The sequence below is a fragment of the Thalia democratica genome, chromosome 2 (assembly GCF_965202585.1).
Source record: "Thalia democratica chromosome 2, ktThaDemo2.hap1.1, whole genome shotgun sequence".
NCBI classification, from domain to species: domain Eukaryota; kingdom Metazoa; phylum Chordata; class Thaliacea; order Salpida; family Salpidae; genus Thalia; species Thalia democratica.
In genome coordinates this window covers 65,472,560-65,485,505 of record NC_139166.1, presented here as the reverse complement: position 1 = coordinate 65,485,505, position 12,946 = coordinate 65,472,560, and positions in this window count along the sequence as shown.

The window sequence follows — 12,946 nt, the reverse complement described above, 5'->3', positions numbered from 1 at the left end:
TAAATAGTTTAGGATACTAGTCACCATTTAAAGTTTTAAAAAAATAGAATAAAAAATCTTAAAGTAACTTAAAAATGATGTGAAACAACTTAAACCGAGTTGTAGAGGAAAATAAAACACTAGGTTGGTTACTTTTGTACTTTACATGATCTTAATCTTTGAGCTGCTTTAATTTTGTCAAACTAGTCTACATTGTTTTTTTAACAACTTTAATAAAATAATGTGTTTACTGTCTAATTTTTACACAACTTTTTGTTAAACCTAGACAGGTACTTCACAACAACTTTTTTTATTATTATTATTTATTTTAACTTAAGAAAGGTACAGGCAGATACAGCATGGAATTAGAAAAAAAAAACTTCTTACCATATTATTTGCTATTTAAATTTGTAAATGCACGAAAAGTTAAAAATATATAATGTTTATAAATCCTTTTCTAGTATTAATAAAATGTATAAAATAATGTTATTATTTAAGGAGCACAGTGCATGTTTACAAACGTTTTAAGCAAACTTTTTCAGGTTTTTTAAACTTTTTCCAAGTTTTTTTATTACATATTTAAGGGTCTATTTTTAGTTGAAAACTAAGTTCAAGGTACAAAATGTGTTAAATAGTTCAACGACAATACAAAATATCTTAAAGCTTCCTTAAATACACTAAAGTTAAAAAAATGTTTGATTATGAGAAAATAAATTTATCTATACGACAGAATTTTTGTGTCAAAGCGAAATCTGAATACTTAACATGTAAAAATTATTTAAAAAGCTAGGTTTTATAGTGAGTCAAGTTCAAAGTTCAATGTTTTTTTTTTTCAAAATTACCAAAATCCAGGTTTTTTTAGCCTATATAGTCATAACCAAGGTTTTTTCAGGATTCCAGGTTTTTTGGCAACCATGATGAAGTTTGTTTTAGTGTGTTTAGTTTAAGCAATCCACTTTTTACATGATTTTTTATATACTGAATAAAAATAAAAAACCTATGCGAAATAAAACGCATAGACTATCCACAATACTTTATATAGTTTAACTAAACACTAAACTTCATATTTGTATAGATACTGTACCGCACAACCATCAACAACAGTCTATGTAACAATATGTGACTAGTTTTCATTTTCATTAGGATTGATCAGGCAGACATAGTTATTATGAACAGTTGTATCAGTCAAAACTGAGCGTTTTTAAGTATAATCGTATATAAGCGTTCGTTTAAGGGTTTTTAACAACTTAATGAATTTGACTACCAAATCAGTCTTATTGAAAGTTTAAACAGGTCGCAGATTATACATAGACAATCTGTAGGTTGTTGATGATCGCGTGGTTGAGCCTGGTACTTATAAACTGTTCATTAAAGCAATCTATTGCTTTGCTGAAATGTATCCAAAGTAATAAATAGCTATACCGAAACTTAACTAGTTAACTATAAACTAAAGTTAAAAAGCTGTTAAATAAAAAACAACAACAATTTAGTGGACTAATAGTCTAAAGTAAACGTTATTAATTAAAAATCCCTTAGAAACAAAACTAACTTGCTTCTTGTCTTTCTTTCATTCCAACTTTTTCGATTTTCCTATTTCAGTCGTTCTTTGAGTTTCAAGTTTTAATCTACTAAAGTTGAGTCTGATTAAAAAGTACGTATGGTTAGCCTTATAAAGAAAACATTAGACCAAAAGATCTTAAAAAAATTTACAATAATACTTAGAGATAATAATTTTAGTTGTCTTACAAAAGTTGTTAAACTGTATACAAATAGAACTGATAAGTTTAAAATAGGAATTAAGACCATAAGAGAGGTTAGGCATTTTTTTACATGTTAATTTTATTTTAAAGATGTTCAACCTAGCTAGTAATTGCTTTTTACCATTTTTCAAAGTCAAATTAGTTTCTAAAATATGAGGGTACGAAGTCGGAGTACTCAATAGGCTCTCTATGAAACCTTTTAAGTAAAAAGAAACAAAAGATATATTCAATAAAAGTTTATATTCTCCTACATTTGTAAAGCAATTTTTCTTGAATTTATCAGTTTTATCTCAATTTAATAATAAATAATTTTGTTGTAGGATTATTTTCATAATTTGAGTGCAAAATAAAATAATTTAATAGGATGATTAGTTTTTAGTTTTGGTCATAAATTATTAAATTTATATGTTTTTATGTTCTTACTTTAGTATTTTTTACTAGTGCAAGGAATATTATCTAAAATTTACATGTAAATTGACACTAAAAATTAGAAAAAAAAAATGTAGTAGGTTATTTAAATTTCTGAGAAAATTAGTGAACTTTTTTTTTCTTTTGTTTGTTTTTATTAAAAACTTTATACACAACTGAGAATGTTTCAAAAAATTTTATTACTTTTTCGAAAGCATCTCAAAGTATAAAATTAACGTTGGCATCCTTATAGACTTTTATTATTACCGGGAAGAAGTTGATATAAAACTAAAAGTAACCTTATATGTTATATACTTTTACATGTGCTAGCCTAAAATTAATATAACCTGATATTTGAGTGCACAGGTAAATGGCTGCTTTTTAGTTAAAACATTTTTCCCGAAATGAACATGAACCATTTTTTTACAAAGATGTAAATTACTTTATCTGTATGTTACATTACAGCATAACAATGGATAGTAACACATTAAAGTTTGCATAACCTTTTTCAGCTAAAGTCAAAGTTGAAAAAAAAAATCACGCAACGCTTTTAAGAAAATGTTTAAGAAACAAATTTAGTAAGTACAAAGCTATATATTAATATACCCACAAAATAAGACAACGCGTACCTTATGCATGTTTGACTGTTAAGTTAATTATTTTTCCATTAATATAGTATATACTATATATGAAAACAATACGGCAAAATAAAACTAAATATTTGTTAAATTTAATAAACACATCTTAAAAAAGTTTAAAATGTATTTGCTTGTAAAAAAATATTCTCCAAGTTTATTGATAAGTTTTAACTCAGCAGAAAAGTTATAACATTAAATATAAATGAAACATTTCCATATTTAAGATAAGTAACCAAACTTTTTTCCATGGATTACCTATATTCATTGGTTAATTTCATTGATGTAATTTTCCTGTAAGTTAAGAGATTGGTAAAATAGTATTTTAAAAATCGATTTTATATCTCTTTTTTTTTAAGTTTATAAAACTAAACATGTATAATCTTTATTGTAATTGCATACTTCAATAAACAGTAACTTTTTATTGGCAAGTTAATTAAACTTTATTTGCAACAAATGATGCATGAAAATCTTTACAAATGAATAGTTTTTTTAAACAAAAGGTATATTAGTTACCCTCTGCTGCGTGTAAAATTATATTTTATTGATATGTAACTACAAAAAGCAAAAACTTACATAAATAAATACTGAACTAGTAAAAAACTTAAAAAAATATTGTTTTCAATACCTTTTATAAGTGTTTTTATTTAGAAACAACTTATTATGTTGAAACGCAGTTTTAAAATAAAATATCTATTGAAAGCAGTAAGTACGTTTATAAAATTGTTTTATAATGTTACTAACAAATAACAAATGTTTAATACACTAAATTTTTAAAGGGTGGATTTTGTATATTTATAACAGCTAAAATCTATGAAATAAACAAACTTCATAATCTTTTTAATAATATTTTTGTTCCACTTAAAACTTAAAATGACTACAAACTTTACAAGTGTATGTTAAAACTTACTATAATATTAATTAGTGTCGTAATTGTGCCTCTTGTACAATTATATTTAAAAATGATTGCTCTTTGAAAGTTTTCTCGTTACACAAGAAAGTTAAACTATATAAGCTTACTTTTTAACTATTATGCCTGTAGGACTAAAAACTAGAAACGTTACCCACAGTAATTGTTAAGAGAACTAGCCGAACACTTATTTTTTTTATAATTTATTATATCTTTCAATATAATAAAATTAAACATACTTCTTTAACTTATATAGGTGTTTAAGTTATCCCTAAGGAATCCTTGAGAATTACTATACTTTATATAGATTTTTTGGAAATATGGAATAACCTAAATTATAATGTTGAGGTTAGAAGTAACTTTTAAAAGTTTAAATATAATGCAAACTGTCGAAGCATTTAATTTTATACATTTAATGTAAGTGCTTAAACATATTGATATCTAGCTTTAATATCTTTATATTTTAGTTGATGAGCTTGATACTGTACTAACTTACAAATAAAAATAATTTTTAAAAGTTCATAAACTAAAATAATTTTGGGTTGTTCTAATAAAAAATCAAGAATAATTTTATTCATTATTACTTTAACTTTTTTAATTTAAATGATTAAACATATTTTCAAATAGATTTTTTTTTTAATTTATATTGACTAGAGCTAATTATAAACTAGGTTGTATATATTTTAAAATTCTGCGGCTCTAAGTTTTTCCCTGTTTGTTTTGGTAATGAAATTATTTAAAAACATAATGAATATTAAAATCAACATCGAAGGATAATTAACTTTTACCAACTTTTTTAGAATTGTTACCGAAAAATCAACAACAATGTTATTCACAGAGAAAAATATTTCATACGTTTTCTTAAGAAAAGATATTAAACCAAAACAATAATTTAGATTATTTGCAGTTTTTTGTAATTATTTTGGAAATATTTAACCATATAAAAACTAAAACTAGTACGTTTTTTAAGAAATACTAAAGGCAAAACTTTATTACTTTTGAACGCCAGTACAAAATGATAAAATTATTGACATAAAAAAAAGTTTGCGAAAGAACTTTGAAACTAATTTTAGCAAGTTAACTTAAAGTTTTATCTTAGGTAAACAGTAAATACTTACCATGTTGGCCTTGACAAGACTTTATACTTTATTTGTGGTGTTTGACTCAATAACTGAAATGTATTTTTGTTTCTATGTATCAATTTTTGAGTGCTTTGTTTGTTATTAAATAAAAAATTTCTTTAAATTTTTACTTTTAATAATTTATAATTAAGTCAAACTGTATTTTATTCAAAGTTAAAATGTCTATCTGTAATATAACCAGTTGAAAAACATCTGTCAAGAAAAAATAATTACTAAACTTAGTTATTCCATTTAAACTTCATTCATTTTCCAAAATAAAAAAATAATGCTTTTGCTCATTCACCTTTCTGTCAAGTAAGTTACATCTATATGTACACATTAGAACAAACTTTTTTCTTTTTTGTGAAATTTAATGCAATGTAAAATAAACCTTAACAATATTATACAGAAATATGATAGTTTCATCACAAGACAAGTAAAATTAAAACTGACTTTTTTAAATATCAAGTTAATTTGCTATTTCTAAGAAGAGATTAAATTTAAAAATAAGCTCAAAATTTATTAAAGCTAAGGAATTCATGAAATAGTAAAAAACAGTCTAAGCGGAACGCTTTTTATTTTTGGAATTTGATCATATTTCTGCTTATTAACTTTATTTAAAAATAAATATAGTGCTTTGGTTTCAAAATAGTTGCTTACTAATGTGTTTCTTCATGTTATGTAAATTCAAGTCAGTTTTTAAAACTGATATAAACAAGACTTTTATTTGTGTAAAAAAAAATCTATACTATCCAAAAATTCACAACCTATAATAGTATAACTTAAGTGCTTAAAAATGTTTGCTAGCTACGCATTTTATACTTTAACAAACTTAGAATCTAAATGAATAAACTACTTGGACAAAAAGGGGTCTGATGGTAATGTAACGGTGTTTTCTATAATATTTGCTAAGTTAAATTACAATAAGACTCGACAAAAAGTAGTATAACTAGCTTTTATTGATTTTTAAAAATTTGAATTCTATTTAAAGGAAATAATGCTTACTTGTAAGATACTTGGTCATTAAAATGTATAGAAAACCTTAATAAATTTACTTTTTTGTAGAAAAGCCCTGTTTTGTGAAAACGTTAACCTAAATGTTTTTGTTTACACCTTTTTTTTATTATCATATTATAGAATAATCTTTTATAAGATTTATAGAAAAATTCAAAAAAAAAAATATTTGTTTAATTAAAATTAATTTTAAGTAAGTATGTTTATTATTTAAATTAAATACAATGTTAGTTTTAATAAACAAACAACTTAGTTTTTTTTTTGTGGTTAATTTTAAAGAATAATTGTCTAATTTTAGTTTTTGTGGTTATATTTTTGGCAAAAAAAAAGCCTTATGACTATCTAATCTGCCAGGTTTACTATAAAAACTCGCCATAAGCTAAAACAAACACTTTTTCAGTATACAAACTTTCTCATTTCTAGAATTCTGCATTTTGCAAGATACATTATTCAATATGCTATCTTTACAGCTACTACATTCTTAACTTGGGAATTAAAAATTATGTAAGGTAAATTAGGTGCAAATAAGTGTTTAATGAAGACATTTTTGAAGACTCCACAGTATTTTTCGTCAACGATAGGTCTTAATACCCAATACAGATCAAGTATAGTTACTGTTTTTAGGTTCATAAGTTACCAGGTCAGGTTGTTGAGCGTTTTTGAGGTTATTTTTGCAAAAAGCTTGTAAATAAAAAAGTTAATTTTAAACTTATATTAGAGCATGTTAAGATTGTGCTCCAGGAAAACCAAAAAAATAAATTATAGCTTAATATAGAGTAGAGGTAACGGAAGGAAAGTAAAAAGGAGTTCAGGCTAGATTTAAAAGTGACTGTCTAAGGGTCCATTACACACGTTGTCATTGCCCCCAAATAAAGTTAGTTATTAAGAAAGCATGCCAGCAAAATGAGAAAAGTAATGGTTGTTTACTTATTACAGCTAAAAACTTTACGCAACCTAAGCTAGAAATAACATTAGTGATACACATATATTGTTTATTGAACGACAAATAAAAACATTTTGGTTTCAAATTGCACACCACTTGTATACCTTTTAGCGTCTAGTCCAGGTCATATACTTTCGATATTGTAAGATATTTCTCAAGAAATCAAAACAATTGTATATCTAGAAAAATTATTTGATAAAAATGTCAAGATTTGAAAACTTTGGCAATCAAAGGATTTTTTTTTAATGTGTTGAACTTTATTATAGTATATTTTTAGTTTTTTAGTCAACTCCTTTAGTGTATTATTTTTATCCATTAAAATTAAAAATTTTGCAGATTGTTTCTGAATTGTGATTTTTTAATTTAAAAGTCAAATATCCATTAACTATAATTTTGGAATTAAATTGTGATTATCTAACGTTTACTTTGAATTAATTGTTTTATGGGTCTACAAACGAAGCAACACATAAGGAATCATAGGGTTCAAAAGAAACATAAATTGCCTTGCATACAATTATAACGCATACTTCTATTATTTATTTTTGAACTCTTCAACAGAACTGCATACTTTTATATAAAATTCAATTGCAAACAGAGTTAGTTTAAATTGCTCTGATTCACTAAGAGGTCATCACAAGTAGTTCATGATGTGTTATTATTATTTGAAGATTCGTAACTTTTTAAAGCTAGTTATGTGCCTTCTTTAAACTATACAGTCATTTATAAAACAAGTATTACTGATATAACTACAAAAACTATTTATGAAATTTGAACTTCACATACTTTAGTCATTTAGCTGATACTTTTTATTTTCATTTTTATACAAAACTATACAGCTTTAATTACTTTTTATTTCTTTAGTTATAATACAAAGTTTAACAGCATTCATGTTAATATATGTTTTAATTGCATCAACCTGAATAAATAACAATAGTGAAATACATACGTTTAAAGAAACATCATAATTACATTAATAAAAAGTTGTAAGTAACAAAAAACATACAAGACTAACCTAAAATAAAGTTGGTCAGGAACATTTTTGAACCAAGAATTCCCATAGTGAGTCGAAAATTGTGAAAAACAAAAGGTTAAAACAGTACTTAACTGCTTTTAATGAAACTACAACACAAAAAGCTATTGCTAAGACCAAACTAAAGATAAGATAAGCACTGTGTTATGCAATAAAATAACTAATGAATTGTCTGACAATACAAACAGCAAATTTAAATGAGCTAGTAAAACTTTATATGAGATCGCAACGCTTGATTAGTTTTAACATTCATTTTTCTTTGCTGTTTTCTCTCTTTCTCAAAAGTGCAAACTAAATTTTATTTTTTGATAGAGACAGCTGAAAGTGTTATAGTTTTTTTTTAACATAAAGTAGTGGCAGCGTGAAAGATTTAAACTACTGGCTTGACAATTAAGGTTAAAAAAAAACTTTTTTTTTGCTACACTTAAATAGTTTAAAACTATTTATTTTGTTTTAATCAGGCGCATAAAATCACGGACTGGTATGTTGTCAAAATAAATCGTGTAGATTTCGTAAACTAATTTAATTGAATTGGTCTATTTAATTGAACAGTGTTTTCCACAACTGGCCCACCAACTAAAACGTTGTCTATCCCCAATCCTTACGCTACGAGACTAACGCAGTGTACTAAGAATTTATAAACTCATATAATAAGAACTTGTCTACATTGCACACCAAAGAATATTTAGTGCAAATAAGTTTTTGATTCCTTACTTTAAATTCTCTACTTATTGCACGAAATTTCAATTTTGCAAATTTTGAGATTTAATTGCGATGTAAAATGGCGACAATCATTAAAATGTATACATAGTAGCGCTCATGATTCATGAGGTAACTAATCTAATGCCTATTCTGATTGAGTGTTTTTATACTTGATTTTTCGTGATCGTTGTGTTATATTAAGCTTACCATATATGGTGATGATTAGTGCATGTGAGCCAAATTTTAAGCTAATGTAAAATAGAAGTTACATTCTTTCATTGAGTTCATCAAGAGGTTATTTTAGTTCAATATTCACAAACAAGTCACTTTAGTTTATTATTCACAAACAAGTAATTTTAGTTCGATCAAGAAGTCAGATAATGAAATTAAAGTTAGTTTGGCTTTTATTTGTAAAATCTTTGTTTAAAAAAAAAATAGTTTTTTATAGTTCAATTGAATTTTTGTCTTATAGTTTATATAAAGATCAATTTGACTAATTTTTATAGTTTATATAAAGATTAATTTGAACTTGTGAATTTGGCAATTGAAGCTAAAAAGTAAAATTTGTAGAAGTGTCTTACAAGATAAATGAACAAACTAATTTGACAAAAAGTGGTATAAATTGGCTTAATTACTTTTAAAAAAAGTTAATTTTATTAAAGTGAAATATTGCTTATTTGGAAGATACTTGTTTATTTAAAATTTTGTTGAGTAGTCCCCTTATGAGTAAATTTTAAACTTATTATTTTATATATTTTATCATCATTGTAATGTGAAGAAGAAGAAAATATATACTTAAGATAATTTATAAATTAATTGTAAAAAATATATTTTTTATACTACAAGTTGATATTAAGTAAGGATATTTATCGTTTAAAACAAAAACAATGTTATTTATTTTTATGTTTGGTTTTACAAGTACATAAGTCTTATTCTAATTATGTGTTTATATTTTTGACCATAAAAAAAATTGCTTTATGACTATAACATTTGCCAGGTTAACTATAAACAATTCGCCAAAAAATACTTGAGAATTAAATTTCAAGTTAAAACTAACAAACAGGCAGTCATGAGGAACTCAAAAATTTTCCTTTCTAGTTTTCTGTTTTTTGCAAAAAAAATACTTTTCAATATGCCATCTTTCCAAGCTAACTAAAACTGACCTTTAAAAACTCTCAGTTGCTACTCGTAATTCGGTTTATTTGGTATAATTAAGCTTTTATTAAATATACAATTTATAAATAAATATAAATTTTTAATAACTTTACAGTCGTTTTTCGTGATCTATGGATCTTTATATCCACCTTTGGATCAAACGTTGGAGTTTACAGGGCGTTGGGCGATGAAGGATGCGGTAAACTTTTGTTTCGAGATTGCCAGAAGTTATCTTTATGAATTTATTTATTTTCATTTATAAGTACACTCCACTGAGTTTCAGCTTAAACTAATTCACTTTTATTTGCTCTATAAATAATCTTCTATATCTAAACCGACGGTTTTCAAGGTGAATTAATTGGGAAAGTCTATTGTATTGGATAATAAAATTTTTATTTTTGAAACAGGCTTCCATATCACGCAAAACTAGTATTCATTAATGAACTTCTTTGAGTTGATTTTTCCACCCTTTTTCAATAAATTAAGTAGATTATCATGTTTTAAAAGCCAAAAGTTAGCATATCATTATTAATAATCTTATAACGAAGGGACAGCTCTGGTTTGTTTTTTCAGTTAAACTTTAAACCGTAATTGATATTTTTTCATCTGAAACTTTTCTACACTAGGTTTCAAACAGATCTCAGCAAAGTCCAAAGAAGCTTAGCTTTTAATTTTTTGATACAGTAAAGTGCTGATGCTTTCAAGGATTAAGTTTGAAATGTGTGCATTTAACAGTTTCTATATTTAATTTTTGAATTGAAAAATTCTCAGAAACTTTTCTTATAAACCGTTTAAGTTTTCTATTTACGGTAATGATGTTGCTTTCTGTACATGTCTGAAGGCTCATTGCATTATAAATGGTTTGTTTTAATATTTAATGAATAACTATATTTAACGGAAACGTTTTTGCACAATCAAGTTGAACAATGGAATCTACATAAGTCATTTTAACAAGAATTAAATATAAAATAATTTAATTTGCTGACCAAGAATAGAGTTCAGCTGATAAAGTTTTTTATGATGCTATTAATGTTACACTCAGTTAAAAAACTTAATTTCCATTAAGAACTATTAAGCTTGAAATATATGCATACAAATAATATAAACTTAGTAGTTTCGAACAAAATTAGTATACAGTTTTCTATAATTTGTGTTAAAAATATTACTAATTGGAGTATAATTTAGATGTCAAACTAGAATCACTAATTTTAAAGTTATAGTAACACATTACACTACTTTTCATTCGTCTTCACAAATTTTTTTTTGAGCTATGCGAAATTAGCCCCTAACGCTGCCTCGGATTTAGCCCATTTGTCTATTTCCTAATCATGAACCTATTACTAGTGTAGTGAAAAAAACCAGTACCTACAAACTTGATACAAAAAGTATAAACATCTTTACAACTAATGCATAAAATACTTAAAACCTTTAAAAGTGTAAGAGTGACAAAGCACCTGTCTTAAAAGAAAAGTCAAAGGTTGTATAAAGTTAAATGTAAACAATAAACAAGCATTTAGTTAAAACTCTTATTTTGAAAAGTAAACCTTATTTACTACATTAAAACTATAACACTTGTTTGATCTGTGAGTAGATGAATAGTACGAGCTTGCATATTTTAGTGGTGAAGAAAATGAGACACAGCTCTAAGCTTCTATTTTCCTTGTGAATGCTGTACCTGACACTGTTATGTGAAAACAGCCTACAAGGCTCGATCAGGGTTGCTTGTTTTCTTCGTAGAGATTGATTGTGGTTAACGTTTTCCATGCATCAAAAATTTGAAAGAGTCTTGATACATCTGGTGATGAGCATAAGTAGAAAAAAAAATTAAATATTTCCAAGTGTAATAGTTTACTACATCTCCTAAAATCAACTCGCGAACCACATATGTTTGTTCATACTTTTTATTTTAAATAAAATACATTTAATTACTTAAACTTTTTTGTAACAAAAAGTTGCAGCAAATATCAATTTAGGCTATTCAGTTTTTGAAAACAAAAAAGTTCTTTTGTTGTTGAAAAAAATGTTTACGTTACTAACAACTTGTTGATAGAGAACACAATACGAATCGCTAATTTTTGCATATATATAATAATCTAAAGAGTGTATTTTTCAAAAAATTTGACTAAAAGTTGTTAAAAATATCAAAACAACCTATGCATTTATGCATCTTATTTAAAGAATAAAAAAGTTATTGGCATTGTTTTTAGAAGATAAAATAAAAAGGACATCATCAGTATACCTACAGTACGCTAGAAGCTTGTAATCTAATAAAAAAGGTTTATTTTACAATAACCGCTAAAGATATTGCCTCAATTCCACCTCCTTTCCCAAGATCTGTTTGTAATGATATGTTCTGTATGGCCAGAAAGAATGTACATTTTAGTTTTAATGATCTTTAGTCACGTTAAATTGACGGCGTAGTAATGTAAAGTCTTTTAGGCATTATTCTTGCTTATGTTTTTGGAGAATATTATAGAAATAGTCTTCTTTCATTATATAACAGTAAGTCACTTGCGTAAAGTACGTATGTCGATGATGTTTTTGATATTTTCCCTTTAAAAAACAATGTCAATAATATTTTTACTTTGCTAAATAAGATGCACAAATGCATATTTTTTCCGAACAAAAGGAAATCTAAATGAGCCAGCAACGCTTGTTGAATTTTCAGTCATATTTTCTCTTTGCTTTTTCTCTCTCTCTCAATCAAAAAAAAAAACGAGTCAAATTTATATTTCTAATACATGTTGTTATCTTTTTATTTTTTGTATTTCTCTCAAGAAAAGCGAATAAAAATTACATTTTGACACAGGCAGTTCAGGCTATTATAATTTTGTTAAATTTGAAATAAGAAGTTTTAAACTGCTGAGTTGACAAGTTAATTTTTTTTTTTGTACAACTAAAAATCATGAAAAAAATTAAGTTGTTTTAACTCGACATTAGGGGCATACTTTTACGAATCAGTACTTAGTTAAATTTAATTTAATGATCAAGTAGATGTCGTGAACTAATTTAACTAAACTGGTCAAGCCCGTAAATAACTATTGTTTTACATATCTAGCCCGCCGACTAAAACATAGCCCGTCCCTATCTACACATTTACTACGAGTGACTAACAAAGTGTAATCGGATTTGCCGAACTCATTATAATAATCTATTCTATTCATTACAAATCTAAGATAACTTAGTGTTAATAAGTTGTCGTTTTCTTACTTATCATCGTCAATTTTATGTACAAAATTTCAATTTTGCTATTTTTAGGTTTATACAGTCGTAAAATGGCGACGATCGT